This window comes from Leuresthes tenuis, unplaced genomic scaffold (genome assembly GCF_036924035.1).
Source record: "Leuresthes tenuis unplaced genomic scaffold, fLeuTen1.0.hap1 SCAF_19, whole genome shotgun sequence".
NCBI lineage: Eukaryota > Metazoa > Chordata > Actinopteri > Atheriniformes > Atherinopsidae > Leuresthes > Leuresthes tenuis.
In genome coordinates this window covers 28,923,144-28,937,503 of record NW_027325373.1, presented here as the reverse complement: position 1 = coordinate 28,937,503, position 14,360 = coordinate 28,923,144, and the positions used below count along the sequence as shown (strand labels likewise).

Genomic DNA, 14,360 nt, shown 5'->3' with positions numbered 1-14,360 from the left:
TGCTGGCATGCACATTGTTTGCAGGGGAAAAGGGGTTCGCTGGCCGTCCATCAAAAGTCTGTTTAAAGTCATTGTTCATGTCGTAATGTACGGCTACAGCTGGGGTAGAAACCATATTTCCAGGGCCAACCCAACAGTATTGAGGGGGAACCATAGACTCACCGACCGCTGCGCCGTCCTGCTTTGCTGGCGTGTGGAAGGGATTAGTCAGTGCTGAGGGTGGTGGGGTCGGTAGCCATGTCCCGCTGAGCAGCGCTGTCTTTGGACGGGCTGCCGCTTCACCTGCGGCTAGCTCCGTTGCTCCGGCGGTTAGCTCCATGCTAACTAGAAACGGGTTATAACTCTCCCCGCCGGCGACACATCTGCTGCCAGTTGAATCAACAGAGTCCGTTATGTCCGTTAAAAACGGATTGGTGCTTACGTTTGGGCTAATGAGCTCCCCGTGTCTTTCAAAAAAATTGCCGCGTGTCGCCATGCTCTCTCGCGTTCACAGCTCTTCTTCTCACTTTTAGCCAACTTTTAAATCCCGGACAAGCCCCCAGTGTTACCTTCTTAACCCCCTGCCTCCGAACCGTAGTAAGGAGCTGGTCTTTATTTTCTGGCTCGTTACCGGTAACTGGCAATCGTAGGGTCCGGGCCAAAGTGTGGGGCGAAATGAGAACGGAGTCAAGGCTTTTTTGTGCGGAACGCAGGTTTTATTCGTTTTCTTCCATCAATCTTTTTTTATCGACTCTCTCCCTACACACGTACGTCACACACACACAGACACCGTCTTAAAGGGGCAGGGCTGGACGGTGACACCGTGTTCTGAAGACATGGCAGCAATATGTTTAAGATATCAACGATTTATTGATGAAACTAGTCGTCCCTGGGTGGAGTCGAACCACCAACCTTTCAGTTAACAGCCGAACGCGCTGGCCGATTGCGCCACAGAGACTCTGTCAGCAACATTCACAGCCCTTATAACCCGTATCAACGCGACGTGTATTTGGAATGTTTTGGAGGTGCACGTCAGGCTACGGCGTAGGGGTCCACATCCACGTCGTAGCTACATCGTCGAAATGACGGAGAAGTATAAACTACGTTTTAGAGATCAGTAAGTCTAGAGTGTGCCCCCTATTCTGTGTGGCCTCTGCTACATGCTGAGTCAGCCCAAAGTTGTCCAGAGTGTTACTCAGGTCTTTAGTCCCTTTGTCCTGAGGGTTGTCCATGTGGATGTTAAAATCACCAACAATAATTACACAGTCAAAATCAACACAGATCATAGACAGCAGTTCACTGAGGTCATCAAAAAAGTCTGCACATTATCTGGGGGGCCTGTAAACATTCAGAAACAGGACTCCGGATGAGGCCTTGAGCTGTATAGCCATATATTCAAGGGACTGAAAACTTCCAGGAGATAACTGCTGACACTGAAATGATTCATTAAATAAGACTGCGACCCCTCCTCCTCTCCTGCTCACTCTGGCCTCACTGATAAAACTGTAACCTGGAGGTGTCGACTCAATGAGAACAGCAGCTCTGTTATTTTGGTTAATTAAGAACATTTTCCCAGCTAAATAGACTCATAGATATGAACAGTATCCACAACATTTTATTCTGTCAGCTGACAACAGCAGAAGATTTACCAACAGCTGCTAATGATGAGGGAAATGTTTTCTATTTCCATAAATCACCTTCATTTTTTGTCCTTTTCAGCAGCCGCTGATCACTCCCAACCTCAGAGACCGACTGAGAGTCGACGAGCAGACAGCAGAGGATGGATCAGCGTCTTCTCTAAACTGGGACTAGCAGGAGGATTAATAGCAGTTGCAGTAGCTCTGTTGATTATACTCATCTCGAGTCGTTGTTTCACTAATTCAAACTAAAAATCAGTGCCTGAGAGGCTCCTGCAGAAAAGAACCTTAATAACCTCTAATCATTCCAGTAGATGGTAGTAATGCTCCTCACACAGCTGATGTGTTCGCTGACATCAAACTGTAGTGGTTCACAGGAAGTGATGTTTTTCTTTCTAATGACACAGACAGTCAGTGGGTCTACATGATGAGATTAACGCGATTATAGCTATAGTTGGGTTATGCTCCTTATCTGAGCAAGGGTAATTATCCTTGGATATATGGAGGTGAATGAATCGAATCACTGGTAAAAAGCACGTCTCAGTACGACAGGTGGCGCTGTGCCCATTTCATCTATCGCTAATAGAGCAACTTCCGGTTGACGTCTTCACCACCACCACCAACAACAGCAAAACTAAGGCAGAGCAAGATGAAGCTACGTCCTCTACATTTTGTTTGTGATGAGCATGTGCAGACTTTTTTGAGACTTTTTTGATGACCTCAGTGAACTGCTGTCTATGATCTGTGTTGATTTTGACTGTGTAATTATTGTTGGTGATTTTAACATCCACATGGACAACCCTCAGGACAAAGGGACTAAAGACCTGAGTAACACTCTGGACAACTTTGGGCTGACTCAGCATGTAGCAGAGGCCACACAGAATAGGGGGCACACTCTAGACTTACTGATCTCTAAAACGTAGTTTATACTTCTCCGTCATTTCGACGATGTAGCTACGACGTGGACGTGGACCCCTACGCCGTAGCCTGACGTGCACCTCCAAAACATTCCAAATACACGTCGCGTTGATACGGGTTGATAAGGTTGCTGACAGAGTCTCTGTGGCGCAATCGGCCAGCGCGTTCGGCTGTTAACCGAAAGGTTGGTGGTTCGAGTCCACCCAGGGACGAGTAGTTTCACCAATAAATCGTTGATATGTTAAACATATTGCTGCCATGTCTTCAGAACACGGTGTCACCGTCCAGCCCTGCCACTTTAAAACGGTGTCTGTGTGTGTGTGACGTACGTGTGTAGGGAGAGAGTCGATAAAAAAAGATTGATCGAATAAAACCTGCGTTCCGCACAAAAAAGCCTTGACTCCGTTCTCATTTCGCCCCACACTTTGGCCCGGACCCTACGATTGCCAGTTACCGGTAACGAGCCAGAAAATAAAGACCAGCTCCTTACTACGGTTCGGAGGCAGGGGGTTAAGAAGGTAACACTGGGGGCTCGTCCGGGATTTAAAAGTTGGCTAAAAGTGAGAAGAAGAGCTGTGAACGCGAGAGAGCATGGCGACACGCGGCAATGTTTTTGAAAGACACGGGGAGCTCATTAGCCCAAACGTAAGCACCAATCCGTTTTTAACGGACATAACGGACTCTGTTGATTCAACTGGCAGCAGATGTGTCGCCGGCGGGGAGAGTTATAACCCGTTTCTAGTTAGCATGGAGCTAACCGCCGGAGCAACGGAGCTAGCCGCAGGTGAAGCGGTAGCCCGTCCAAAGACAGCGCTGCTCAGCGGGACATGGCTACTGACCCCACCGCCCTCAGCACTGACTAATCCCTTCCACACGCCAGCAAAGCAGGACGGCGCAGCGGTCGGTGAGTCTATGGTTCCCCCTCAATACTGTTGGGTTGGCCCTGGAAATATGGTTTCTACCCCAGCTGTAGCCGTACATTACGGCATGAACAATGACTTTAAACAGACTTTTGATGGACGGCCAGCGAACCCCTTTTCCCCTGCAAACAATGTGCATGCCAGCATGAACCCAGCCACTCTGGCCCATACACCAGTCTCCCAGTCTTCTGTGCCCCCCTTCACACCTTGTATGTCCCAGTCTGTGAGACACGTTTATGCAGAACGGGCTCATGGTTGTTACTCTGCCCCTCCCAGTGATGCACCATTTCACCGGGGTAAAGAGCATGACTCCAGAGGATATTCACAGCCTAGCTGGAGAAGGGCCGAGCCTGCCCCACAACGTCCTTCCTCTCACATGATGTGGGCGGTGATTTTATGGACAGTAGCGATGATGAACAGTATGGGCAGAGAGAGAGAATCCCCACCTTACAGCCAGGTCGTTTTGATGGGTCGGGGTCATGGAAAGGCTTTCTCTACCTGTTTGAGAGCTGTGCTCAGGCCAACCACTGGTCAGAGAAGACCATGGCCGTGCAGCTCAGTTTTAGCCTGACTGGTGCTGCTGGTGCTATTGTCCACAAAAACCCCAGATCTACTCGGTGGAGTTACCAGTGTATTGTGGATGAAGTGGATGCCGCCTATGGGCCATGTTTGGAGCATGCAGCAGCCATAGGCATTGAACTGAGACAGAGAGTGAGAGGGACGAGTGAGGCTCTGCACAGTCTGAGGGATGATATCTACGAAAAAGTTTCCATTGTGTATGCAGATCGTATAGAGCGGGAACAGGAAGTGGTTCAAAGACTACTGGAGGAGCAGCCACGCACCCTGGCCAGAGCATACAAAGTAGCACACCGGTACGAGACGACCAGAAGGGCTGCCAGAGCGGTCACCCAGCTGATGCAGCCAGGTCAACGCGGTTCATCAGAGCGGAGAGCCAGGGCAGCAACGGTACGCGAAGATACAGGTGTGATGCTGTGTGATGAACTAGGAGGGGAAGTTATGAGGTCCACCAACCCAACAAACAGGAAACCGAGATTTCGCCAGCAGTGGCTGCCAAAGAAAAACAGAAATGTTGAGATGACCTCAGCCGAGATCATCTGTCACAACTGTTCGGGTGTAGGACATATACAGAGGAACTGCCCTTCTCCTCGTCGACCCAAACCGCACACCCCGAGTGTCGACCTGACCCCAGTTCTCCGTCCCGGCACCGTGGTTACCTGCACCAGCGGCCTGGAAGGTGAAATGAGTGTTAAAATACTAGTACATGGACTGGAAATGTGTGCTCTGCTAGACTCTGCTGCTCAGAGAAATGTGCTGCCTCTCCACCACTTTGACTCTATTCCTGTCGAGTCCAGACCCCAGATTCAGCCGTCCACTGCACAGGTCTTACAGGGCATCGGGCCCAAGGGCTTGACAGTCATGGGGGAAGTCAGTCTGCCAGTGCTCGTGGCAAGCAGGATTACCAATGTGAATTTCATCATAGCTGACACGGCTGAGGGCACCGAGGTTATCCTGGGGCACCCTTTTCTGCGGCAGGCACGTGCCCACCTGGACTATGGTCACAGAGAGATAACCCTCTTCGGTGAAAAGGTCCCCCGTTTTAACCCAAACCACCAGCTTCAGGTGCATATTGTCAGAGTGGCCTGCACAACTGTGTTAGCGTTGGGTTGTGAATATGTAGTGCCCGGCATGGCCCGCCTCCGCCATGCAGCTAGTGGAGACATGATGTTGAGCCCAACCAAAAGCTTCATCGAAAAGCACCATGTGTTAGTGGCCCACATTGTTGTTCGGACGCGGCAATCAACCAACATCCCCATCAGAGTCTTCAACCCTGGCACTGCACCTGTCACGCTAATGAAAGGGTCTGTGGCCGGCCTCCTTCAGCCAGCAAAGGTTATGGGAGAGGTAGAGCTTCAGCAAAGGGAGGCCTTAACAGTGTCCGAGCCTGTTAATTCTGACTCTGTTTCTGTCCCCAGTCACCTGCAGTCCCTGTACACTGAGAGCTGTGCCAGCCTGTCAGAGGATGACCATAGAAGGGTGGCCAGCCTGCTGCAATCATACAGCAACGTGTTCTCCACGGGGCCCACCGATCTCGGCCGCACTAGCCTTGTGCAGCACGATATCCTGACCACCCCTGGGCCACCTATAAAACAGCCGCCATGCAGGATGGCCAGTGACAAACAGCTTGCAGCAGACCAACAGGTGCAGCAAAGCCTTGAGAACGGTGTAGCCCAACCCAGCAACAGGAGCTGGGCCGCACCGATCGTCATGGTAAGAAAGAAAGATCAGAGCTCACGGTTATGTGTGGATTACCGACCTTTAAATGAACGGACTATCAAGGACGCTTATCCCTTACCACGCATCCAGGACACTCTAGACACACTCTCCACTGCCAAGTACTTCAGCACATTGGACTTAACATCAGGCTACTGGCAGGTGGAGATGACACCAAGGGCCCGCAAAGCTGCTGCTTTCTGCACACGGAAAGGGCTCTTTGAGTGGAATGTGATGCCGTTTGGGCTTTGCAACGCGCCGGCCACGTTCCAGCGACTTATGGATCGTGTTCTGGCTGGGCTGCAGTGGGAGACGTGTTTGGTGTATCTTGACGATATTATAGTCCTGGGGCGGGATGCTACTGAAATGCTGGAGCGACTTAGCCAAGTGTTCACCAGACTACATGAAGCCAACCTCAAGCTGAAGCCTTCCAAGTGCTGCCTTTTCCGGGAGCAAGTGGCCTATCTGGGGCACATCGTCTCTGCCAGAGGTGTCGCCACCGACCCCCAAAAGATCCAGAAAGTGGTTGAGTGGCCAACACCCAGAAACATCTCAGAGGTACGGCAATTCGTCGGCTTGGCGTCCTATTACAGACGTTTCGTGCAGGATTTCGCCACACTTGCTAAGCCACTTCATGAACTCACCAAAAAGTATGCACGCTTCGACTGGACAGCTGAATGTCAAGAGGCATTCGAGACACTGAAAAGCCGGCTGACATCTGCGCCTGTGCTAGGCTACCCCCTCGACAATGGCGAATTGTTTCTCGACACAGACGCCAGTGATTGGGGAATCGGAGCAGTCCTCTCCCAAACACAAGGGGGTGAGGAGAGGGTTCTAGCCTATGGGAGCAGGCGGCTGTCAGCTACAGAGCAAAATTACTGCACCACCAGACGTGAGCTCCTGGCAGGGGTGGAGTTCACGTCCCACTTCAGGCAATACCTGCTAGGAAGGCCGTTTACCCTCCGCACCGACCACAGCAGCCTGCGCTGGTTGACTAGACTGAGAGAGCCAGAGGGCCAGCTCGCCCGCTGGATCGAGAAACTTGCAGAGTATGATTTCCAGGTGATCCATCGCCCTGGGAGACACCACCAAAATGCAGACGCACTTTCCAGGAGGCCGTGCCGTGAGTCGTGCCCATGTACGGTGCCAGAGCCTAATCTAAGTGTCCGGCATCAGCATAAAGCAGTGCAGTACAGCTTAGATGACTTTCCAGCTGAAGTGGTTGCTGTGGAGAGCAACCTCCAGTGGGGGTAGAGGACACCTCCGACAACGACAGCTGTGCCCCCACCTGTCCAAGCATCCACAGGGTGAGTGAGCCACTTCACACTAACCTGTTTTGCGGCTGGACTCTAGAACAGTTGAGCAATGCCCAACTAACTGACCCAGATATGTCACCAGTGAGGAAGTGAATGGACGCAGGAGACCGACCATCGTGGACTGACGTAGCACCCTGCAGCTCAGCTACTAAAGCATACTGGGCGCAATGGAAACGACTCTATCAGAAGGATGGAGTCTTGCTGAGAAAATTCTACTGTGCAGAAGGTCACGTGTTCTATCCCCAGATCCTGCTGCCTCACCAGTACCGTACCTCTGTGATGCAACAGATGCATGATGGCCCAGTGGGTGGTCACTTTGGGGTGGAGAGGACGCTTGCACGCCTTAAGGCCAGGTACTTCTGGTATAATATGAAGGACGATGTCACACTCTGGTGCCGCACCTGCACCAGCTGCGCTGCAAAGGCTCGTCCGAAGAAAACTCCTCAGGCTGCCATGGGCACAGTGCGGGTTGGTGCTCCTATGGAGAGGATAGCAGTTGATTTGATGGGACCTCTGAATGAAACGGAGAGGCGAAACAGCTACATACTGGTCGTACAAGACTATTTCAGCAAATGGGTGGAGGCCTACCCTGTTCCCAATGAGCAAGCAGTGACAGTGGCAGAGAAGATTGCCTCAGAGTGGGTATGCAGATACGGAGCCCCACAGTGCCTGCACAGCGACCAGGGCACCAACTTTGAATCAGCAGTGTTGCAGGAGATGTGCGCCCTGCTGGGGATTAACAAGACACGAACAACACCCTTTCACCCGCAGTCCGACGGAAAAGTGGAGCGCTTTAATGCCACCCTGCAGAAAATATTGGCCACTACTGCAGAGTGTTGCCATTGGGATTGGGATGTCATGATTCCGTACGCAGTGATGGCCTATCGAGCAACCAAACACAGCTCCACAGGCCTGACACCTAACATGATGCTCTTTGGAAGAGAGACAACTGAGCCAATCGACCTGGTTGCAGGTCTGCCCCCGGACACTGACCACTCAAACACACCTCCACAGCATGTCCAGCGGCTCAGAGAACGGCTAGAGCTCTCACACCAGCTGGCACGGGAAGTGCTAGGGAAATCTGTTGAACGACAGTACGACAAAAATATCTGTCAGGTCCAACACAAAGTTGGTGATGCAGTTTGGTACCTGATAAAAGGCAACAAGAGGGTGAAAAACAAGGTACGGAAGTTTTTACCTTCTTATGAGGGCCCCTATTTTCCACTCCTCAACCAAACTGAACATTTTTCCTATCGGCAACCACTTGTATGTTTGGTAGTAAATCGAAAGCCGCCGGGGTAACGTGTCCCACTGTACCCACAAGCTGTCAGGCTCTGTGGTTAGAGAGAGCGCAAAAAAAATAAAAATTGGTGGACTGACAACTGGAGGAGTGGTAGTCAACCTCCACCTCCACGGCCGAGGTGCCCTTGAGGAGGGCTCCGTACCCCCCCTGCTCCCCGGGCGCTGTGATTGGCTGCCCCACCGCTCCAGTGTGTGGCATCTGTCTCCATGAGTGTGTGACCCTGTGCATGTGTGTGTTCAACAGGTACCAACCTGGATGGGCCACATGCGGAGGAGTCATTTTAAATTAAATCATTTTAGTTATTTACACATCCTCTATCATTCAAATGGTTATTAGTATGCCATGAGACTAAAGTGAAAGAAAGTTTACCTGTTTTGACAATAATTAAAACCAGATTCATTGGTTGGCTCCCTGGGGTTGTAATTGCAAGACAGTTTCTCCTGAAATGCCTCAAGTCAAGATGAAGCACAGGTCTGCTACTCAGGCTTTGTGGACTCTTCTTTTATAACGAACCATTACACAGAAAACTGTGAAAATGTGGTTCCTCCTCTCCAGTACCCCCGAATAGACCTTACCAGGGAGGCTGAGGAGTGTGATCCCGTTTTTCCTGTCTGACACAAACATTCTTACAATTTGAATGGAGTGAATGGATGTTTTTATGTCTAACAATGTTTAAATATTTGATGCTAATGATAAAAGCTCCACGATGTCAGATTTTATGTTCAAAGCAGAACATGTGAAACAGCATAAAAAGTCAACATTGACTGAACAGCATACATGTGTAACTGTGCTGTCGACACAGTGATGTAAACACTAGATAAAGAGAGAGAATGAGCTTTTTACTGTCGGACTGTGTTGACTAAAGTGAGGACAGAAAACAACAGACTGAGCGAACAAAGAGAAAATCAGGAACCTGCAGGGAAATCTTGCCCCACAGCTGAAAGTTTCTCCTTTAAACAGAGAAGTTTCAGTATTTTTCTGTTTTCACCACACTGCTGAATGAGTTCAGGCGTTGATGCTGATCAGTGTTTCCTGAATTGTTCTGTTCTGTTGAAGAGTACTTTTAGTTGTAAATGATGTTGTCAGATTGGTAAATAAAATCTACTCTTTGTTCCACTGTCTTCATATAGAAAGTCCAAGATCTTTAATCCTTCCGCAGGCAAGAGGAAAATTGTGCGTCCAGAGTGGAGTCCTCCTGTTAGACACTAATCCATATGCTGATGTACATTCCAGCTGTCGTGACACTAAACAGTGAAATTAATCTTATAACGAGTAAAATCTATTCATGGTTCAAATGTTTTGACCTGTTTTGACTCCTCCTGTAAGCATGTAGTGTTCTAACCCTTCACACTGTGGGGTCAATGCTTGTTTCATTCAAAAAGGAGTGTATCAACTCTATGTAAGCACAGTGCATAAATATGTACAATAAAAGGTGATATCAAACCCTCAACAATATAAGAAATACCTTATTTGTCCTCGGAAGAATAACTTTTGAAGAAAATTACCTTTTAATTGACAAGTAAAACGGTTTCTTATTTTGATAAAAGAATCCAAACAAATTTAGCTTTTTTTATTTTTACAATGTTTTATTTTATTTAAACACATAAATCAATGTAATAATAATTTTTGTAGGAACATATTCATATTCTTATTTGAATGACACAATAATGCTCTTAACAGTTGTGAGAACAATGCACTGATACTTTCAGTCAGTGCAGTTGTTCAGGATGAAAAGATAGAGCCGTACAAAAGATATCTACATTTTAAGTATTTTTATTGATGTTACTGTAACAGGATGTATAGAGATTTCATTGGTTGACTAGTCTTATGTGCGAATACTAAATGCTGCCGCTACTTTCTCTCTTGATGTTGTTGTCGGCGATGTTTTGGCGTCATATATTTTTTGAAGCGCCTCCACATTGAAGGCAGCTCTGGTCTTTCTTCTGAGGGGTTAAACTTGTCCACTGCTTGTTCTGGTACTGCAAGTTTAAGAGACATGTCTTCTGTGGCATGTAAGGGGTTTGATGTTGGAGAGTCCTCTGAATGTTTAGAGGTTGGTTCCATTTCGATGATAATGAAAGTTCTTTCTTGATTGTTTTCTGGAAGTGGTTCCTGGACAACGATCTGTGATGAAATGTCCTCGGTGTCTTGAGGTTCCTGGATGACTTCAGGCTGGTCGTTCTTTATAATGGTCTCTACCGTCTTTTTGTTTTTGCGTCAACGCTTTTTAGAAGAAACTTTCTCTTTCGGTGGCTCTGAGACATCTTTTGGTTGTGGGACTAATTCCATTTCGATGTCACTCACCAGTTGTGGGACCACGTCTGGTTGTGGCACTCCAGCCTGATGAGCCAAATCTGATGGAATCACTTCCTGTGAGTCTTCAGAAGCCCTTTCTATTTCTTTTTCTTCCACAGGTTCGGAAATCTTCTCTGGTTCCTGTATATGGATCGGTGATGAAATGTCCTCCGTGTCTTGAGGTTCCTGGATGACTTCCGGCTGGTTCTTTACAATGGTTTCTGGCGTCTTTTTGTTCTTGCGTCGACGCTTCTTTGATGTAACGTTCTCTTTTGGTGGCTCAGGGATGCCTTGTGGTTCTGCTTTGTTGACTCCCTCCACTTCTAGATTCGATACTTCCACTTGTGAAGCCAGCTCTTCTACTATTATGTTCTTTGGTGGAAGACGTATCTGATCTAAATGGAGTTCTGGGAGGATGTACAGCTCTGTTTTTTCTTCTGGCTTGATGATTACGGATAGAAATATTTTATTTAATTAATATCTTTGTTGATAGGATATGTACCTCAGACTTTTAAGGTTGCTGTAATTAAACCTTTACTTAAAAAACCTACTCTTGATTCAGAAGTGTTGGCTAATTATCGACCTATATCCAATCTCCCTTTTTTGTCTAAAGTTCTTGAAAAAATAGTTGCAGTTCAACTTTGGGATCATTTACACCGAAATAATCTGTTTGAAGAGTTTCAGTCAGGATTCAGAGTGCATCATAGCACAGAAACAGCACTGGTGAAAGTTACCAATGATCTCCTGTTAGCTTCTGATAGCGGACTTGTTTCTGTACTTGTCCTGTTGGATCTCAGTGCTGCATTTGATACGATTGATCACAGCATTCTGTTACAGATACTTGAACATCTTATTGGGATTAAAGGAACTGCATTAGGCTGGTTTAAGTCATATTTATCTGATAGGTTCCAGTTTGTTCTTGTAAATGAAGAATCTTCCTCACACTTTGGAGTAAGTCATGGAGTTCCTCAGGGTTCTGTGCTTGGACAGATTCTTTTTACTTTATACATGCTTCCATTAGATAACATTATCAGACAGCATGGCATAAATTTCCATTGTTATGCTGATGATACTCAGCTGTACTTATCTATGAAACCAGATGAAACCAACAGGTTGGTCAGACTACAAGCCTGTCTTAAAGACATAAAGACCTGGATGACTCAGAACTGTCTTCTTTTAAATTCAGACAAAACTGAAGTTGTTCTCTTTGCACCTGAGCGCTTCAGGGAGAAATTGTCTAGTTATATAGTTACTCTAGATGGTATTTCCTTGGCTTCTAGTTCTACAGTGAGGAACCTTGGAGTTATTTTTGACCAGAATTTATCATTTGACGCACATATAAAACTGGTTTCTAGGACTGCCTTCTTTCACCTTCGTAATATTGCTAAAATCAGGAACATCCTGTCTCAGGGTGATGCAGAGAAACTAGTTCATGCATTTGTTACTTCAAGATTGGACTACTGTAATTCCTTATTATTGGGCTGTCCCACATATTCTCTGAAAAGCCTCCAGCTGATCCAAAATGCTGCAGCCAGAGTTCTGATGAGAACTAACAGGAGAGATCATGTTTCTCCAGTTTTAGCTTCTCTTCATTGGCTCCCTGTTAAATTCAGAATAGAATTTAAGATTCTTCTTCTCACATATAAAGCTCTTAATGACCGAGCTCCATCATATCTTAAAGATTTAATTGTAAGGTATTTTCCTAACAGAGCACTTCGTTCCCAAACTGCAGGTTTACTTGTTCTTCCCAGAGTTTCTAAAAGTAGAATGGGAGGTAGAGCCTTCAGTTATCAGGCCCCTCTCTTGTGGAATAAGCTGCCAGTAAATGTCCGGGAAGCAGACACCCTTTCCACTTTTAAGATTAGGCTTAAAACTTTCCTTTTCAACAAAGCTTTTAGTTAGGGATGGCTCAGGTAATCCTGAAACATCCCATAGTTAAGCTGCTATAGGCTTAGACTGCTGGGGGACCTCATCTGTCACACCTTTCCTCCTTTGCTCTCTTTTTCCCCCTGTTTAATTTCACAATTGATTTTATGTACATGTGACATTATTGTGGTTATTAACTTGTGTTTCCCTGTTCCAACAGGTATCCTTTGAATGGCGTTATGGTGTTTTTCCCCCCTCTTTTCTGTCCTCTCAAACCCCAGCTGGTCGAGGCGGATGGCCATCCTTCCTGAGTCTGGTTCTGCCAGAGGTTTCTTCCTGTTAAAAGGGAGTCGTTCCTTTCCACAGTCGCCACAGGCACGCTCAGGACGGGAGATTGGACTGAAGACAAGTTTCGATGCAATCTGTTGGTTTCCTTAGCTAGGATATTAATTTTTTGAATTGGCTCTATATGAATTAATTGGATTATGATTACAATGAATTGAATTCCAATTGGCTTGAATTGGACTATATTACTTAAGTGCCTTGAGATGACAATTGTTGTAATCTGGCGCTATATAAATAAAATTGAATTGAATTGAAATTGAAATACAGCCTTCATAAGTTCTGCCATCTTCTTTTCCTGTGTCTTTGTTGCCTCCTCCCGTGCCTTTAGTTTGGAGGCAAGATCAATATTGGAGGCAGTCTTTTCTTTGAGTTGTTCTTTCAAGCTCTCTAGCTCTTTCACAACCGACTGATATTCAGTTTCAGATACTGGTGGTTTCAGTGTTTCACAAAATTCTGCAATGACTTCATTGCATTCCTTGAGCTCCTGCTCACACTTTTCACGGAGATGACGCTCACATGTTAAACTGTTTTCCAGGTCCTTCAGTTTTTCCTCCGAAATGGAGCAGCTATTCTCTGCTGCGACTCTTCTGTCTTTTTCTCGTGTTAGAAAGAAATTCTTTTTCAGCAGCTTAGTCCTGACAATATCCATCCGATGGTATAAATAGTTGATCTTGTCCTTATTATGTTGGTAAGATTCCTGTAATTTCTCTGATCCATAATCTTTGTCGGCAGCAGAGGCATTAGTTGGAATCTCCTCGGTTTGTGAAATTGGAAACTTCCAGGTGACGCAACGAACTTTGGAGGCCTGGGGATGATCCTGCACAAGCTGGACGTCCTCGGAATGAGGAGTCACAGCCGCAGCAGAGACCTGGGATTGTTCCTTTTCCAACAGCTCATTTTCTGAGCTTGATGTTAAAATTTCTGATCTGTTGGTGGGTTCCTCCAAACCTTTGTTACTGCCAAAAGTAATGTTATATTTGTAGGAGGCCTGGGATTGTTCTTTTTCAAACTGGTCATTTCCTTGGCTTGATGTTAAAATTTCCTGCCTGTTGGTGGGTTCCTTATAACTTTCGTTACTGCCAAAAGTAATGTTATATTTGTTGGAGGCCTGGGCTTGTTTGTCGGTTTGTGAATTTGGAAACTTCCAGGTGACGCGACAAACTTTGGAGGCCTGGGGATGATCCTGCACAAGCTGGACGTCCTCGGAATGAGGAGTCACAGCCGCAGCAGAGACCTGGGATGGTTCTTTTTCCTCTTCGTCATTTACTGTTTGAGGAGACGGGGAATCCTCAGAGGCCTGGCATTGTTCTTTTTCCAAAAGGTCATTTTCTGACATGTTGGAGGGTTCCTCATAACCTTCATTATCACCAAAAGTAATGGTATATGTGTAGAAATCCTCAGGTAAATCGTCGTCTACCATGTCACACCACTGAAGTTGAGCAGATGATATCTTGGTTTGACTCATTTTGCTTGTTGTTTTTAAGAGCTT

At 46.9% G+C, this 14,360-nt stretch overlaps 2 non-coding genes across 2 annotated transcripts; one reads left to right on the top strand and one right to left on the bottom strand.

Moving 5' to 3' along the window:
- Positions 1-863: 863 nt before the first annotated feature.
- On the bottom strand, positions 864-937 carry trnan-guu (transfer RNA asparagine (anticodon GUU)). Its single transcript has one exon. It is a non-coding gene; the product is annotated as a tRNA-Asn (tRNA).
- A 1,735-nt stretch (positions 938-2,672) lies between these two features.
- On the top strand, positions 2,673-2,746 carry trnan-guu (transfer RNA asparagine (anticodon GUU)). Its single transcript has one exon. It is a non-coding gene; the product is annotated as a tRNA-Asn (tRNA).
- The last annotated feature ends 11,614 nt before the right edge of the window (positions 2,747-14,360 follow it).